The sequence below is a fragment of the Mobula hypostoma genome, chromosome 10 (genome assembly GCF_963921235.1).
Source record: "Mobula hypostoma chromosome 10, sMobHyp1.1, whole genome shotgun sequence".
In the NCBI taxonomy this organism is placed as follows: domain Eukaryota; kingdom Metazoa; phylum Chordata; class Chondrichthyes; order Myliobatiformes; family Myliobatidae; genus Mobula; species Mobula hypostoma.
In genome coordinates this window covers 55,314,614-55,327,707 of record NC_086106.1, presented here as the reverse complement: position 1 = coordinate 55,327,707, position 13,094 = coordinate 55,314,614, and positions in this window count along the sequence as shown.

The following is a 13,094-nucleotide window of genomic DNA, read 5'->3' as shown; positions in this document are numbered from 1 at the left end:
CCTATTCCAGACCCTTCCACACCTCTGGGACACTTTCTTCGCCGTTTGTAATGGTCCTGCCCGTTATTTCATCCTCCGTCGGATCCATAAGTGCAATCGCCGTTTCATGGAATTTGTCATGTTTGGTAAGGATCGCAAGATCTTACATCTGCAGGCCCCAGAGCCTGCTGGCTTCGACGCTAGCGTGCATGAAATCGATCTCGGCGGCTCCAGCACGTCAGGGTATATTCAAAACCCGGACTCCAGCAACAACCACGGACACCTTCAAAGCGATTGCACAACCAGCAACTGCGACTCCAGCCTTGAACTCCAGGCCGGGTCTTTATGTGCTGCTATTGTGACTCCCGTCTCCCCTTCGCCCACCACCACTCTGCAATCCCGTCTCCTTTACATTCCATCATCTGCTCCTGGGCCCTCAGAGGCTCAGTCTTCCTCTCACCCCAACCCTCCCTTTTCCACTAACACCACCAACCTCCCTCCCCCCCACCCCCTCTGATCCCACTTCTTATCCGTGCCGGGTCTTCACCAAACCCTCCGACCTTCAACTGTCTGAGGCAGAGCGCTCTGTCCTCAGTAAGGGCCTCACGTTTGTCCCCCTTCGCCCACACCTCAGCGAGTTCCGCGTTCGCCATGACGCTGAACTCTTCTTCCGCCGGCTCCGTCTTCGAGCCTACTTCTTCGGCAAGGAATCTTCCACCCCCACTGATGACCCCTTCTCCTGTCTTCAACCTTCCTTCTCTTCATGGACACCCCACTCTGGTTTTCTGCCTGCTCTAGATCTCTTTATTGCCAACTGCCGACGGAACGTCAACCGTCTCGACTTCACCGCACCTTGTTCCCATTCCAACGTCACTCCTTCCGAACGCTCTGCTCTCCATTCCCTCCGCACTGATCCTAACCTTACTATAAAACCCTCCGATAAAGGGGGTGCTGTTGTAGTCTGGCGTACTGACCTCTACCTTGCCGAGGCAGAGCGACAACTCGCGGATACCTCCTCTTATTTACGCCTCGATCATGACCCCACTAAGGAGCACGAGCCCATTGTCTCCCACACCATCACCGACTTTATCCGCTCAGGGGATCTCCCATCTACTACTATCAACCTTATAGTTCCCACACCCCACAGTTCCCGTTTCTACTTCCTACCCAAGATCCGTAAACCTGCCTGTCCAGGTAGACCCATTGTTTCAGCTTGCTCCTGTCCCACCGAACTCATTTCTGCATACCTCGACACTGTTTTATTCCCCACCCCCCTTCCCACCTAGGTTCGTGACACTTCTCACGCTCTGAACTTTTTCAATGATTTTAAGTTCCCTGGCCACCACCGCTTTATTTTCACCATGGATGTCCAGTCCCTAAATGCCTCCATCCCCCACCAGGAAGGTCTCAAAGCTCTCCGCTTCTTTTTGGATTCCAGACCTAACCAGTTCCCCTCTATCACCACTCTGCTTCGTCTAGCGGAATTAGTCCTTAATCTTAATAATTTCTCCTTTGGCTCCTCCCACTTCCTCCAAACTAAAGGTGTAGCCATGGGCACCGGTATGGGTCCCAGCTATGCCTGCCTTTTCGTTGGCTTTGTGGGACAATCCATGTTCCAAGCCGATACTGGTATCTATCCCGCTCTTTTCCCTCACTACATCGACGACTGCATTGTCGCTGCTTCCTACCCGCATGCTCAGCTCATTAACTTCGCCTCCAACTTTAACCCTGCCCTCAAGTTTACCAGGTCCATTTCCGACACCTCCCTCCCCTTTCTTGATCTCTCTGTCTCTATCTTTGGAGATAACTTTTCTACTGATATGTCATGGTCCCATCTGGCAACCCCCCACCTTGCCATTTGCCTCAAGATTTGGGCCTCGATCACCTCATTTAGATCCCAATCATTCCCAAGTACCGCTAACTACACGCACCTGCTTCCCATCAAACGGCAGGATAAAAACCCTGCGACCACAGCAAGAAGCCGCTAGTTCGTTGGTCGACTCTTGTGAAAGTAAACCTTGTTTCCTATTCCTGAGGACTGTGAGTTCTAAGCCTCGTATCGTCTCCTGGATATCGGCTCCCATTTCGCGGAGGTACTACGCCTAACGACACTGCCTCAGCCTCTGTGTCCTGCAGTTGGGTTCGTCCCCAGCCACATCCTTGCAACAGAACGAACTGGCCAACATGAACCCAGCGGACACGAATCCTCTGCAACAAGCCCTCGCCAGCCAGGGCTCCCCATTGGACTTGCACGATCAGCTGCTCCGGAAAGTCATGGAAAACCTCCATTGCCTATCAGTAGACGTAAGAAAGGTCAGTGAACAGGTCGACCGAGTATCCACCCATCTTACCCCGTCGACTCCGGGAACTCCGTCTGACCAGCCCAGATAGTCTCTACTGGCGACGCCCGAGGCGTTAACAACACGTCCGCTAAGAGAGCCGAGCGTCCCCGAACCAGAACCCTATGCCGGAGATCTGGGGAAGTGCCGGGCTTTCCTGCTGCAATGTTCCCCGGTGTTCGAGCAGCAGCTATCCACATACGCCACGGATAGATCTAAGCAACATACATCAAAGTTGTTGGTGAACGCAGCAGGCCAAGCAGCATCTATAGGAAACGTCGACTGCGCCTCTTCCTATAGATGCTGCTTGGCCTGCTGCGTTCACCAGCAACTTTGATGTATGTTGCTTGAATTTCCAGCATCTGCAGAATTCCTGTTGTTTACGGATAGATCTAAGATAGCTTACATTATTACAGAGGGTTGTAAAGTGAGGGTAGAAGCAAAAAGTACTAAGGAGAAAAGTAAAAGTGGCAGGCCGACAAATCCAGGGCAAGCATTAAAAAGGGCCACTTTTCAACATAATTGTATAAGGGCTAAGAAAGTTGTAAAAGAGCGCCTGAAGGCTTTGTGTGTCAATGCAAGGAGCATTCGTAATAAGGTGGATGAATTGAAAGTGCAGATTGTTATTAATGATTATGATATAGTTGGGATCACAGAGACATGGCTCCAGGGTGACCAGGGATGGGAGATCAACGTTCAGGGATATTCAATATTCAGGAGGGATAGACATGAAGGAAGGGGAGGTGGGGTGGTGTTGCTGGTTAAAGAAGAGATTAACGCAATAGAAAGGAAGGACATAAGCCGGGAAGATGTGGAATCGATATGGGTAGAGCTGCGTAACACTAAGGGGCAGAAGATGCTGGTGGGAGTTGTGTACAGGCCACCTAACAGTAGTAGTGAGGTCGGAGATGGTATTAAACAGGAAATTAGAAATGTGTGCAATAAAGGAACAGCAGTTATAATGGGAGACTTCAATCCACATGTAGATTGGGTGAACCAAATTGGTAAAGGTGCTGAGGAAGAGGATTTCTTGGAATGTATGCGGGATGGTTTTTTGAACCAGCATGTCGAGGAACCAACTAGAGAGCAGGCTATTCTGGACTGGGTTTTGAGCAATGAGGAAGGGTTAATTAGCGATCTTGTCATGAGAGGCCCCTTCGGTAAGAGTGACCATAATATGGTGGAATTCTTCATTAAGATGGAGAGTGACATAGTTAATTCAGAAACAAAGGTTTTGAACTTAGAGGGGTAACTTTGAAGGTATGAGACATGAATTAGCTAAGATAGACTGGCAAATGACACTTAAAGGATTGACGGTGGATATGCAATGGCAAGCATTTAAAGGTTGCATGGATGAACTACAACAATTGTTCATCCCAGTTTGGCAAAAGAATAAATCAAGGAAGGTAGTGCACCCGTGGCTGACAAGAGAAATTAGAGATAGTTTCAGTTCCAAAGAAGAAGCATACAAATTAGCCAGAGGAAGTGGCTCACCTGAGGACTGGGAGAAATGCAGAGTTCAGCAGAGGAGGACAAAGGGCTTAATTAGGAAGGGGAAAAAAGATTGAGAGAAAACTGGCAGGGAACATAAAAAAGGACTGTAAAAGCTTTTATAGATATGTAAAAAGGAAAAGACTGGTAAAGACAAATGTAGGTCCCCTGCAGACAAACAGGTGAATTGATTATGGGGAGCAAGGACATGGCAGACCAATTGAATAATTTCTTTGGTTCTGTCTTCACTAAGGAGGACATAAATAATCTTCCAGAAATAGTAAGGGACAGAGGGTCCAGTGAGATGGAGGAACTGTGCGAAATACATGTTAGTAGGGAAGTGGTGTTAGGTAAATTGAAGGGATTGAAGGCAGATAAATCCCCAGGGCCAGATGGTCTGCATACCAGAGTGCTTAAGGAAGTAGCCCAAGAAATAGTGGATGCATTAGAGATAATTTTTCAAAACTCATTAGATTCTGGACTAGTTCCTGAGGATTGGAGGGTGGCTAATGTAACCCCACTTTTTAAAAAAAGAGGGAGAGAGAAACCGGGGAATTATAAACCGGTTAGCCTAACGTCGGTGGTGGGGAAACTGCTGGAGTCAGTTATCAAGGATGTGATAACAGCACATTTGGAAAGCGGTGAAATGATCGGACAAAGTCAGCATGGATTTGTGAAAGAAAAATTATGTCTGACGAATCTCATAGAATTTTTTGAGGATGTAACTAGTAGAGTGGATAGGGGAGAACCAGTGGATGTGGTATATTTGGATTTTCAAAAGGCTTTTGACAAGGTCCCACACAGGAGATTAGTGTGCAAACTTAAAACACACGGTATTGGGGGTAAGGTATTGGTGTGGGTGGAGAATTGGTTAGCAGACAGGAAGCAAAGAGTGGGAATAAACGGGACCTTTTCAGAATGGCAGGCGGTGACTAGTGGGGTACCGCAAGTCTCAGTGCTGGGACCCCAGTTGTTTACAATATATATTAATGACTTGGATGAGGGAATTAAATGCAGCATCTCCAAGTTTGCGGATGACACGAAGCTGGGTGGCAGTGTTAGCAGTGAGGAGGATGCTAAGAGGATGCAGGGTGACTTGGATCGGTTGGGTGAGTGGGCAAATTCATGGCAGATGCAATTTAATGTGGATAAATGTGAAGTTATCCACTTTGGTGGCAAAAATAGGAAACAGATTATTATCTGAATGGTGGCCGATTAGGAAAAGGAGAGGTGCAATGAGACCTGGGTGTCATTATACACCAGTCATTGAAAGTGGGCATGCAGGTACAGCAGGCAGTGAAAAAGGCGAATGGTATGCTGGCATTTATAGCGAGAGGATTCGAGTACAGGAGCAGGGAGGTACTACTGCAGTTGTACAAGGCCTTGGTGAGACCACACCTGGAGTATTGTATACAGTTTTGGTCCCCTAATCTGAGGAAAGACATCTTTGCCATCGAGGGAGTACAAAGAAGGTTCACCAGATTGATTCCTGGGATGGCAGGACTTTCATATGAAGAAAGACTGGATGAACTGGGCTTGTACTCGTTGGAATTTAGAAGATTGAGGGGGGGATCTGATTGAAACGTATAAAATCCTAAAGGAATTGGACAGGCTAGATGCAGGAAGATTGTTCCCGATGTCTGGGAAGTCCAGAACGAGGGGCCACAGTTTGAGGATAGAGGAGAAGCCTTTTCGGACCGAGATTTGGAAAATCTTCTTCACACAGACTGGTGAATCTGTGAAATTCTCTGCCACAGGAAACTGTTGAGGCCAGTTCATTACTATATTTAAGAGGGAGTTAGATATGGCCCTTGTGGCTACGCGGGTCAGTGGGTATGGAGGGAAGGCTGGGGCGGGGTTCTGAGTTGGATGATCAGCCATGATCATAATAAATGGCGGTGCAGGCTCGAAGGGCCGAATGGCCTACTCCTGCACCTATTTTCTATGTTTCTATTATGGGGTTATTACGAGGAAATGCCTTAGCGTGGGCCACCGCGATTTGGGATAGTCGGCCAGAGACCTGCTCTTCCTTCTCCACCTTCATCTCAGAAATAAGGAAGATTTTTGACCATCCCGTCTGCAGTAAAGATGCCGCCAAGCGGCTACTCGCCCTCCAAGGCTCACGTAGTGTTGCAGAATACTCCGTGGAGTTATGGACGCTAGCGGCCGTCTCGGGCTGGACTGATGAGTCACTCCAGGAGGTATTCCGGTAAGGCCTCTGTGACAAGGTAAAGGGCGAGTTGGCGGTTAGGGATGACACTCATAGCCTGGATTCATTGGTTTCCCTAGCCACCAGGCTGGACAACCGACTCCGAGAACAACAGGGAGAGAACCGGTCGTCCTTTGGCCACCCCACGGCATGCTTTTACCACCTACTCCCAGCCCTAACCTCCCTCCTCGTCCCACTCCTAGAATAGCATCCGGCCCGGCCGTTTCCACCACCCCGGGAAAGGAACCAGTGCAGCTGAGACGGAGTCATCTTTCTCCCTCCAAATGGCTCCGGAGATTAAGAGCAGGGGATTGTTTCTATTACGGTCAGTCTGGCCATTTTCGTGACACCTGTTTCCTTCGGCCAAAAGGGGAGGGCTTACCAGTAGAAAGGGAGACCCTGGTTAGTCAGATCACATTCTCTTCTGTCCCCCAATCCCGGATGCAAGTCCAAGCCACTGTTAGCTACAACGAACAGTCCCTGTCCTTGTCTGCCTTGATAGATTCCGGGCTGAGGGGAATCTGTTGGATGAAGATGTAGCAACCCAGGCCAGAATTCCTCGAGAGCCGTTGACTACCCCTCGGGAAGATCGGGCACTGGACGGAAGACTTCCAGCCGGAATCACTCACTGTACCCCGCCACTGTCTTTGATTCTCTCGGGGAACCATTGGGAACAGGTACAATTTAACTTGAGCTCCTCCCCTCAAGCCCCAATAGTTCTTGGGTACCCATGGGTAAGACGCCACAACCCTTGCATTGATTGGTCCACCGGCAGGATAACCAGCTGGAGTCCGTTTCGTCACGCCACATGTCTACAGTCGGCCCTTTCCCCTGTGAAAACCACCTCGACCTCACCTGCAGTTGAACCCCCTGTCTTGTTCAGGGTTCCAGCGGAGTACCACGACCTGGGACACGTGTTTAGTAAACAACGCACACTTTCCCCACCTCCACACCGACCCTACGATTGTGCCATCGACCTTCTCCCCAGAGCTCCTCTGCCCACCAGTCGGCTGTATAAAATTGTCCCGGCCAGAGAGGGAAGCAATGGAGGGTTACATCAGTGAATTTCTCGCGGCGGGCATCAGCCGACCCTCGTCCACCCCGGTGGGCGCAGGTTTCTTCTTCGTGGGGAAGAAGGATGGTTCCCTACGTCCCTGCATCGACTACCGTGGCCTAAATCATACAACCATAAAGAACAAGTACCCACTACCTCTAAGTTCTGCGTTCGAACCACTTCACGGAGACACCATCTTCTCGAAGTTGGACCTACGAAACGCCTACCATCTGGTCCGAATAAGGGAGGGGGACGAATGGAAGACGGCATTCAATACCATTTTAGGCCACTTCGAGCCCTTTGGCCTCACCAATGCCCCTGCAGTCTTTCAAGACTTGAGTAACGATGTACTAAGAGACTTTATTAACCGCTTTGTTTGTCTATCTGGATGACATCCTAATCTTTTCCAGCAGTCCCCAGCAACACGTTCTTCATGTCCATCAAGTCCTGCAGAGGCTGCGGGAGAATAAATTATTCGTAAAGGCGGAGAATTGCGAATTCCACGTCCACTCAGTCAGCTTCTTGGGTTATATCATCGCGAGCGGACAGGTGAGAGCTGATCCTGAGAAGATCCGGGCTGTGACGGAGTGGCCCAAACCCACAGACCGCAAGCAACTCCAACGGTTCCTGGCGATTGCGAACTTCTATCGCCGTTTCATCAGAAACTACAGTCTGGTGGCGGCTCCTCTGACCCGACTTTCCTCACCCGCCACACCTTTCCTTTGAAACTCCGAGGCGGACTCAGCATTCGCGGAACTAAGGAGGCGTTTCACGGCTGCTCCCGTTCTGATTCAACCGGACCCCTCCTGTCAATTCATTGTGTAGGTTGACGCCTCCGACTCCGGGTCGGAGCGGTTCTGTCCCAACGCTCGGGCCCGGATCAGAAACTACATCCCTGTGCCGCCTTCTCTCGCCGACTGTCTCCCGCTGAACGAAATTACGACGTGGGGAACCGGAAGCTACTGGCGGTCAAGCTGGCGTTGGAAGAATGGAGGCTCTGGTTGGAGAGGGCGGAACACCCATTCATCGTGTAGACGGACGATAAGAACCTTGAATATATCGAGGCCGCCAAACGCCTGAATTCTCGCCAGGCCCGTTGGGTATTATTCTTTGGCCGGTTCAGGTTTACCCTCACGTACCGTCCAGGATCCAAGAACGGGAAGCCGTACGCGCTGTCCCGCCAGCATGACTCCAAGGATGACACCTCTAGTCCCGAGACTATCCTCACACCTTCCTGTGTGGTTGCCACCCTCAGTTGGGAGATCGAGGCTAAAGTAAAGGAAGACCAGCGGAACGACCCTGACCCGGGCAATGGACCCGGCGATCGCCTGTACGTGCCCGCCTCCGTCAGGTCCCAGGTTTTCCAGTGGGGACATACATCCCGGTTCGCCTACCACCCCGGGACTGATCGGACCCTTTCTCTCCTGAGGAAGCACTTTTGGTGGTCATCCATGGAGGGGGACACCCGTTCTTATGTCTCAGCTTGTTCCATCTGTGCCCGGGGAAAGGTCTCTCAGACCACCTGCGGGGCTACTTCGTCCTCTATCTGTCCGTGGTCACACACCGCCTTAGACTTCGTGACCGGTCTACCCCCTTTCCGCGGAAACACCACAGACCTCACCGTGGTAGACCGATTCTCTAAGGCGGTGCACTTTGTGGCCCTCCCTAAACCTCTTTTTCTTCTCAGGAAACCGCAGATCTTTTCGTTCGCCACGTCTTCCGCCTCCACGGAATCCCCGCGGACATCGTCACCGATCGAGGTCCCCAGTTTGTCTCGCAAGTATGGAACAAGCCTTGGGTGCATCGGTCAGCCTGTCATCTGGCTTCCACTCCCAGACGAAACGGGCAGACAAAGACTTTGAGGCGACGCTTCGTTGCGTAACGGCAAACAACCCATCGACCTGGAGCGACCACCTCCCGTGGTTGAGTACGCCCACAACTGTCTTGTGAGCTCTGCCATTGGGAGGTCTCCGTTTGAGTGCTCCCTTGGGTACCAACCCCCGCTGTTTCCCGCGCAAGAAGAGGAGATTGCAGTACCGTCGGTTCAGGACCATATTAATCGGTGCCTTAAGATTTGGGAGGAGACGCGCACGGCCCTACTCAAATCAACAAATCGAAATAAGACGACAGCCGTCCGACACCGCATCCCGGCGCCGGAGTACCAACCTGGGCAGATGGTGTGGCTGGCCTCCAAGGACATCCCGCTCAAGAACGAACATAGAAAAATCGCCCCTCGCTTCCTGGGAACATTCAAGTTTGATAGGGTATTCAATCTCACAGTGGTCCGCCTAAAACTGCCTAGATCCATGCGCATCCACCCAACCTTTCATGTGTCCCAGTTAAAGCCAGTTTCCATCAGCCCTCTGTGTCTCCCTGCCGAGACTCCCCCACCTGCAGTATCATCAACAATCATCCGGCATACACCGTCGACTACTAGATGTGCGCCGTCAGGGCAGGGGTCTCCAACATCTGGACGACTGGGAAGGGTACGGTCCAGTAGAGCGTTCCTGGGTCCCCCGCTCCTTCATCCTAGACCCTTCCCTCATCCAGAATTTTCATCGGTACCATCCGCACAGGCCAGGAGGATCGCCTGGAGGCTCCCATTGAGGGAGGTGAGGGGGTGCTGTCATGGTTCTGTCTGGCAATCCCCCACCTTGCCATTTGCCTCAAGATTAGGGCCTCGATCACCTCATTTAGATTCCAATCATTTCCAAGTACCACTAACTACACGCACCTGCTTCCCATCAAACGACAGAATAAGAACCCTGCGACCACCGCAAGAAGCCACCAGTTCTTTGGTCGACTCCTGTGAGAGTAAACCTTGTTTTCTAAGCTTCGCATCGTCTCCTGGATATCGGCTCCCCGTTCGCCGAGGTGCTGCGCCTAAGGACTCTGCCTCAGCCTCTGTCCTGCAGTTGGGTTCGTCCCCAGCCACGCCCTTGCAACATGATGTCTACTATAAGCCTACAGACTCTCACAGCTACCTGGACTATTCCTCTTCCCACCCTGTCTCTTGCAAAAATTCCATCCCCTTCTCGCAATTCCTCCATCTCCGCCGCATCTGCTCTCAGGATGAGGCTTTTCATTCCAGGACGAAGGAGATGCCTGCCTTTTTTAAAGTCAGGGGCTTCGCATCCTTCACCATCAACTCTGCTCTGAAATGTATTTCTCCCATTTCACGCACATCTGCTCTCACTCCATCCTCCCGCCACCCCACTAGGAATAGGGTCCCCCTTGTCCTAACCTACCACCCCACCAGCCTCCGGGTCCAACATATAATTCTCCGTAACTTCCGCCACCCCAACGGGATTCCGCCACCAAGCACAGCTTTCCCTTCACCCCCACCCCCGCCCCCCTTCTGCTTTCTTCAGGGATCGCTCCCTACGCGACTCCCTTGACCATTCGTCGTCCCGCCTCTCCTGGCACTTACCCTTGTCAGCGGAACAAGTGCTACATATGCCCTTGCACTTCCTCCCTCACCACCATCCTTCCAGGTGAGGCGACACTTCACCTGTGAGTCGGCTGGGGTGATATCCTGCATCCAGTGCTCTCGCTGCGGCCTTCTATATATGGGCGAGACCCGATGCAGACTGGGAGACCGTTTCGCCGAACACCTACGCTCTGTCTGCCAGAGAAAGCAGGATCTCCCACTGGCCATATATTTTAATTCTATGTCCCATTCCCATTCTGATATGTTTATCCACGGTCTCCTCTACTGTCAAGATGAAGCCACACTCAGGTTGGAGGAAAAGCACCTTGTGTTCCGTCTCGGTAGCCTCCAACCAATATTCATGGCATGAATATTGACGTCTCTAACTTCTGTTAATGCTCCTCCTCCCCTTCACACCCCATCCCTTATTTGTTTAATATTTAATATTTTTAAATTTTTATTCCCCCTTTTTTCCTCTTTTTTCCCCCTCTGTCCCTCTCACTATAACTCCTTGCCTGCTCTCCACCCTCTGGGCTCCCCTCCCCCCTTTTCTTTCTCCCCAGTCTTCCCGTCCCATGATCCTCTCCTTTCTCCAGCCTGGTATCCCTTTTGCCAATCAACTTTCCAGCACTTGGATCCACCCCTCCCCTCCTGTCTTCTCCTATCATTTCAGATCTCCCACTTCCCCCTCCCACTTTCAATTCTCTTACTGTCTTCTTTCATTTAGTCCTGACAAAGGGTCCCTGCCCGAAACGTCGATTGCACCTCTTCCTACAGATGCTGCCTGGCCTGCTGCGTTCCACCAGCATTTTGTGTGTGGTGTTCCACAGAGATCTGTTCTGGGACCCCTCTTTATAATTTTTTATAAATGACCTAGATTAAGAAGTACAAGGGTGAGTTAATAAGTTTGCTGATGACACAAAGGTTGGGGGTGTTGTGGATACTGGAGGATTGTCAGAGGACATTAGCAGGACAGCGAGAGGATTCAGAACTGGGCTGAGAAGTGGCAGATGGATTTCAACCCATATGTGTGTGAAGTGGTTCATTTTAATAGGTCCAATTTGAAGACGGAATATAAAATAAATGGTCAGACGCTTGTCAGTGCAGAGGATCTGACAGATCTTGGGGTCCATATCGATCGGACACTCATAGCTTCTTCTCAGGTTGACAGTGTTAAGAGGGCATATGTGTGTTGGCATTCATCAACCGTGAGATTGAGTTCATGAGTCGTGAGGTAATGTTACAGCTGTGCAAGACCTTGGTCAGACCCCACTTGGAGTACTGTGTTCAGTTCAGGTTGCCTCACTACAGGAAGGATGTGGATACAATAAAGAGTACAGAGGAGATTTACAAGGATGTTACCTGGAATGGAGGATGTACCTTATGAGACTAGGTTAAGGGTACTTGGCCTTTTCTCCTTTGGAGTGATGAAGGATGAGAGGTAACCTGATAGAGGTGTGAAAGATGAGGGGCATTGATTACTTGGACAGCCAGAGGCTTTTCCCCCCCAGGGTTGAAATGGCTAACATGAGGGAGCATAGTTTTAAGGTGCTTGGAAATGGTACCGAGATGATGTCATGGGTAACCTTTTCACAGAGACAGGTGGGTGTGTGGAATGCACTGCTGGCGGCGGTGGTGGAAGCGGATACAGTAGGGTCTTTCAAGGGTCTCTTAGATCGGTACATGGAGCTTAGAAAAATAGAGGGCTATGTGCTAGGGAAATTCTCGGCAGTTTCTAGAGTAGGTTACATGGTCTGCACGATATTGCCAGCCAAAGGGCCTGTAATGTGCTGTAAACTTCTATGTTCAAAGTCAATGAGATGTGGCTGTGTGGGGAAAAATGCAGGCTCTGGAAGTTCAACATAAAACTGGAAACGGATATCAGCAGGTCAAGCAGAAAGAGGAAATTAAAAAAAAATCTTGACATTTCTGGTCAAGAAGCTTACTTCAGTAGTAAAAAAGAGAAAAGACAGGTGTTGCAATTTGCAAAAACTGGGTTCGCTTAAAGGGGAGTAACAAATAGTGCAGGACCAAGGTAATCAAGGTCATATTGAATTGGAGAAAAAAAGTTACATAGATGGAGGGAAGAATTTGACCATCCAGTCATGGAGATAGTACACTGAAAGGTACCGAGGGCAGAGAGAACTGAATGGTGCTGGAATGTAATGAAACTTGGTGAAAATTATGGAGTGCTGTCTATTGAGTGTTGCTGGCATGGTGGAAGAGAATGGAATGTGTTAATCCCATCGTGTCTATGCTGGCTCTTATATTAATCTGCTCATTTTCATCATGACATTCATCTTCCCTATTCTAGAGACAATTATTAAAGAAGCTTGATCTCATGCCATCCTTACGATATTCCTTTTATCTTCATATGCTAATAATAGTTTACAGAGGCCAATTAACATATCAAATATTGGGAAAGTAGAGCTCACCATCATTCTGGGATCAGAACTTACGGAGATGACGGTGAAGCTGATGCCAAGAGTCACTTGTATTCAGAGTGGGAGCAAAATCACAGACAGGAATGTGGGGGTCGGTGTTCAAGGGGATGGATATCGAGGAGTGTTAGAATTCAGGATCTGTTCAAGT